This window comes from Myotis brandtii, unplaced genomic scaffold (assembly GCF_000412655.1).
Source record: "Myotis brandtii unplaced genomic scaffold, ASM41265v1 scaffold779, whole genome shotgun sequence".
NCBI classification, from domain to species: Eukaryota; Metazoa; Chordata; class Mammalia; order Chiroptera; family Vespertilionidae; genus Myotis; species Myotis brandtii.
In genome coordinates this window covers 462,726-469,081 of record NW_005371125.1, presented here as the reverse complement: position 1 = coordinate 469,081, position 6,356 = coordinate 462,726, and positions in this window count along the sequence as shown.

The window sequence follows — 6,356 nt, the reverse complement described above, 5'->3', positions numbered from 1 at the left end:
GGGTGTGTATACATTTTTTGGGATACCACATATATCTCATATAATATTTGTTTATCAATTCATTTGTTTATGGGCACTTGGGTTGGTTCCACATTTTGACTAATGTAAATAATGATGCTATTAATTTTGGTGTGGACATATTTATTCTAGCTCCTGCTTTCAAAACTTTGTAGTATATACCTAGAAGTGGATTTGTTGGAGCATATGACAATTCTAATTTAATTTTTTGAGAAACACTCATACTGTTTTCCACAGTAGCTGCACCATTTAATATTCCATCTACAATACAGTAGTGTTCTAATTTCTCTACATCTTCAGCAATCCTTGGTATTCTCTATGTTTCTTTGTTTTTTAATAATTGTCATTCTAGGGGCAAAGGGATTGAAAAGGTATTTTTCCAAAGAAGACATATAGATGACAAAGGTTTTTTGTTTTGTTTTTTTAATTTGATACAGTATAAGAGATCTATTTTTTGTTACCTGTGCTTTTGTTATTATATCCAAAAAGTCATTGACAAATTCAGTGTTATGAATTAGAAATCTATATGTTTTTACAAAGCTCCTGAGGTTAATACGTTGCTATATTGGGTTTAAGATTTATTGGTAATATATTAAGAAAAGGTTTAAATTTCACACCTACAAGATTAAAAAATTATTACCTGTAAAGGCTCTTCATTTTTCTAACATTCAAATCAGAAAAATTGAGGCTTACCTATGACTCTTGCAGGCAATGCCAACTTTTAAGTTCCTTTTAGCATATGTGAATTTCTTGTTATAATATTGTAAAATTCTAGACAGATGTTCTTGATCTCACAATTATCCATTCACTCATTGACTAATTCAAAAAAGATTTATTGACAGTCTATTATGTACCAGTATCTTACAGTGTGTTGGTGATGAAAGTGACAAAACCATTGCACTCATATTTTATCAGAGAAGATAGACAAGTATAGCAGCATAGAAAAGTTATTAAAAACATGGCTTCTGACTGCAAGCTTCTTTGGTCCAATTTCAACTCTGCCACTAACTAGTTGTTTGGAAAAGTCACTTAAGCTCTCTCTGCTGTAGTTTCTTTTTCTAAAATAATGGGGATAATAAAAGTGCCTAGTTTTCTCTGGATTTATGAAGAAAAATGAGTAAATTGGAGTAGTGCTTAGTATGTTAGAACTAAGTATTAGCTATTATTAGCATTTAAAATGTGGATTGATTATCACTATGAAATATGGGAACAATTGAGCTCTCTCTTGTAGGTAGTGGGGACCCAGAGAAGGGGAGCATCATGGAGAAGAATGTAAGGTTAGAATTGTGGTTTCAGGGATAATTATAAATTTGATGAGATGGAAGAGAAGTGAAAAATAATAGTGGAACATTATGGAAGATTTGTTATGAGAGCAAAAAAATGCAAATAATTTTGGATGGCTGTAATGTAAGTTCTACATGGGAATGGTAGAAACTGAGGTTGAACAGGTTATCAGAGGCCCTAAGATGTAGGCCTTATCTATATATATAAAATGCTAATATGCAAAGTGTCCCCTCAGGTGTTCGACTGGGAGAACAGGAGTTCGATCGATCACTATGACATGTGCTGACCACCAGGGGGCAGCACAGAACATGGCAGGTGACCAGCTGCAGGGGCAGGGTGCTGAGGGAGCGAGGGAAGAAGGAGGCAGGGAGGTAGGGAGGTGGGGAACCTGATCTGCCCTGATCACCAGCCAGGCCTAGGGACCCTACCCGTGTATGAATTTCATGCACCAGGCCTCTAGTATTGTTAATAAGGAGGTTTAGATCCCCTAGAAGTCAAATTAGAATGCTTATTTTGAGGAATAAATTCAGCACACACAATTTTTATTGAATATTTGTTAAAAGATAGGAATGACTCCTCAGAAATTTCAGACAAGTGTGGGAAGGTCTCAAAATATGCATCATTAAAGCCAAAGAAAATATGTAAATTTTGTTGTTTGGCTTGGAGGAGATAATTAAAAGCAAGCAATATAAAGCCAAAATGAGAAAAGAGGAATAGAATAAATTTATATTAGACAAAACTTTGATATGGAGCGGCAGTTTTCTAACAAAGTGCTGAGAAGATCCCTTAAGAGTTTCCTGAGGAATGAGCGGGGGGAGGGTAGGGGGTAACGTGGGTATAAGGACACATATGTAATATCTTAATCAATAAAAAAATATATTAAAAAAAAAGAGTTTCCTGAGGAGCCTACGAAAGTTTATAAAATATTCAATTTTTATGTTGATTCTAAACTTGAGACTAATAAGGACACTAGACCACAAATAATACTGTTCAGACCAACTTGTAATATCCTCTACAGTGAGTTTTTTAGTAAAAAACTTATGCAGGTAAGATTTTTTTTAATTAAATACAAAAATATTTTAATGTATGAGTGGTCGTATTTATTTATAGATTTGATTTATATGTTGTACATAAACATTATGTAGATGAGAAACTTATGAAGATACAAGCTAATATTTTATTTTGTACTTTATTTCATTGTATGTTTGAATAAATTAATTTTCTGCCTGCGACTAGAGAGGCCAAACAACTATTATTACAGAGGTTTTATAAGATCTCTCAATAGAATTTCTTCTTTAGGGATCTTGGTGATATAGTAGAGAGATTAAGACACTTTTTCTGTAAAATGACAGATAGTAAATATTTGAGGTTTTATAACAACTACTCAACACTGTCAATTGTGCTTTTTTAAACACAAAAGCATTATAGATAATAAAGCAAGGGGTTTGGTTCTGTTCTAACAAATTTTAATTATAGAAACAGTTGATGGGCTGGATTAAGACCTCAGTCTACTGTTTGTTGACACATGCTCTAGCAATATTGGAGTATCTGGAAATGTAATACAGATTCAAGAAAAAAAATCTATGCTTGTTTTAAGAGAGCAATTATTTTAGAACTAAATTGCTATTTGTTGCCCTGTATGCATCATATGCGTGAATATTAATATATTCATTAATTTCTTGAATTGGTTTAATATAAAGAAAAATATTTCTTCTACCTTTATGCCTGAGGCCTATGACTTAGACTAAGGAAAGACAGATTTATAGGTGAAAAGGTATACAAATTTTACCTGCTATTAATATTTTAATTTTAATTTCTTTTACATACACAGAGGCTTTCATAGAAAAAGAAATGAAGACTGAAAGAAGCAGTTTAGTTTGGGGTCAAGGGGTCAGGAAGGGCCCTTATATACCATCTTAGAGGGTGATAAATTGTGGAAAGGTGATAAGACAACAAAATAAAAGAAGGTTGGGCTTCTAGGAACAGCAAATTGTGGGACGGTACATATATGGAGGGACTAATAGAGGGCAAGGGTCATTTAGTAAGATTTTGTTTTTGCAAACTAATCTTGGCACTATACACATCTCTGGTAATAAAAGTTGACTTCCTTTCCTGGTACATAAGAAGGAGACACCCTCATAAAGGAAATGTATGCTCTGCTTTTAGGCAGATAGGGGAAAGGCAGAGCTTTACCTATATCTGCTTTTCTTTTTCTCAATTGCATTAAGCTCAAAATAATTGTTCTGTCAATGTGGCATATTTTGAAGCAGAACATTCTGATACTCTTCACTGTTAATTTGGTGTTAAATTTATCAGCCCCGCAAAAGTGATCATGTTTCCACAAACATTATCACTTTCTTGTGTATCTTTCCAGAGATAGTCTGTATACTTATAAGCGTATCTTTTCTTCCATAAATGGTCTCATACTACACAAGTTTCTTTCAATAACTTACTTTTTTACTTCATAATTTACCTTGATTATTTTTCTATCTCAATCAACAAAGAAACTTATTTGGGGGTGAAGAGTTTTGTTAATGATGCATATCTTTCCCCTAGCTAGTTATATCATACTTTATTTAACCTAAATATGTTAATGGAATTTTGAATTGTTCCCAATATTATGCTATTACCCAAATACTGAAATGCATATTTCGTATGTTTTTCTTTGCATATATGGAGGGGTATATTTATACAAAAACATTCTTAGAAGAATTACTGAGTCCAAAAAATATAGTTATTTTTCCTAGGAAATGTAAAAGTTTACACTCCCACCAACAGTATATTACAATGCATTTATCAATTCATACTACCCAACATAGTCAAAAGTTCTGAAAATACCTTATTGCAATTTATTTTGCATTTCCTTTATTATAAGATAATTTTTATTACCATTTCATAGGTTCAAAAACAAATAACTCCATTAAATTCTGTAGGTCATTTTAAATTATGCACCAGCAGATTAAAAAACTTCATCAGCGGGAAAATAGTTAAATGGAAGCCAGGTAATTGTAGTATAGCATTGTAGTGAATACTATGGTGTATATCCAGATCACCTCTTGTAGGCTGTTTCATCCATTATTTTGCTGCTAGCTGTGAATGGGCTAGGGAGAGATCACACTACATCCCTTATGGTCAATTACAAGTGCCCTTAAGGAACTACCTTATCCAAGGTTATGTGCCCTGCAGCCTATGATTGGTCAATGCAGGGTTATAAAAGACCAGACCCTTGATTAAATCAGAGCAACCCTGAAAGGCTATCCCTGCTCCAGAACTACTATAGTATCAGCTGAAAAATCAGTTATAAGGGCATTGCACATGGTTTCTCCCTTACCGAATCCTAAATTTCTCACTTCATTACAGGTGAGGTGTTATTTTTTATTTTTATACTAGAGGCCCAATGCATGGATTTGTGCACCGGTGGGGTCCTTCGGCCTGGCCTGCAGGGATTGGGCCAAAACTGGTTCTCTGACATCTCCTGAGGGGTCCTTGATTGTGAGAGAGCACAGGCAAGGCTGAGGGACCCCACTGGTGCATGATCAGGCCAGGAAGGGACCACAGGAGGCCTCCAGGGTGTGTCCAACCCATCTTGCCCAGTCCCAATTGGCCAGACCCCAGCAGCAAGCTAACCTACTGGTCAGAGCATCTGCCCCCTGGTGGTCAGTGTGTGTCATAGTGACTGGTCAAATGGTCGACCGGTCGGACACTTAGCATATTAGGCTTTTATTATATAGGATTTAAGTATAGTTGGTATACAATATTAGAGGCTTGGTGCACAAAATTTGTGCACTGGAGGGGTGTCCCTCAGTCCAGCCTGCACCCTCTCCAATCTGGAACCCCTCTGGGGATGTCCGACTGCCAGTTTAGGCCCAATCCCTGTGGGCAGTCGGACATCCCCCTCACAATCCGGGAATGCTGGCTCCCAACCACTTGCCTGCCTGCCTGTCTGATTACCCCTATCTGCTTCTGCTTGTCAGCCTGATCACCCCCTAACCACTACCCTGCCAGCCTGATTGATGCCTAACTGCTTCCCTGCTGGCCCAATTGACCCCAACTGCCCTCCCATGTTGGCCTGGTTGCCCCCAACTGCCCTCCCTTGCTGGCCCGGTCATCCCTAACTGCCCTCCCCTGCCAGCCTGGTCACCCCTAACTGCCCTCCCCTGCCAGACTGATTGCCCACAACATCCCTCCCCTGCAGGCCATCTTGTGGTAACCATCTTGTGATGACATGGGGGGGCCATCTTGTGCATGAGTGTGTTGGTCAATTTGCATATTATCTCTTTATTATATAGGGTAATATTAGTTATATTATCTTAAAGTGTATAATATTATACCCACTAATTCTAGTAATCATCTATCACCATGCAAAATTATTACAATAGTATGGGCTATATCTCCCTTCATATTTTTTACCCATCCCACCATCTCACTCCCATCTGTCAACCATTTCTTTGGTTTCTGTCTCTAGGAGTCTGTTTTTGGTTTGTTTATTTGTGTTGTTTTTTTTAGATTTCACAAATAAGTGAAACCATACAGAATTTGTCTTGTTTTGTCTGACTTATTTCAGTTAGCATAATACCCTGTAGGTCCATCCATGTTGTCACAAATGTCAAGATTTCATTATTTTTCATTGTGTATATATATATTGATAGATACCTAGATTATTTCCATATTTTGGCTGCTGTTAATAAGGTGGTAATTAAAATCAAATATATATATATATTTATTGGGGTGACATTGGTTAATAAGATTATATAGGTTTCAAATATACAATTCTATAATACACCATCTGTATATTGCATTGTGTGTCTACTACCTAAAGTCAAATTAGTGTTTTTGTTTTCTTTGGATAAATACCCAAAAGTGAAATATTAGGTTCAAATGGTAGATCTATTTTGAGTTTTTTGAGGAATCACCATAATGTTTTCCATACTGTATGCACCAATTTTGAGTCCCAACAACAGAACACAAGTGTTCTTTTTTTACCACATCCTGGACAACACATGTTATTTGTTGACAATTTGATAATAGCCATTCTGATTAGTGTGAGGCAGTAA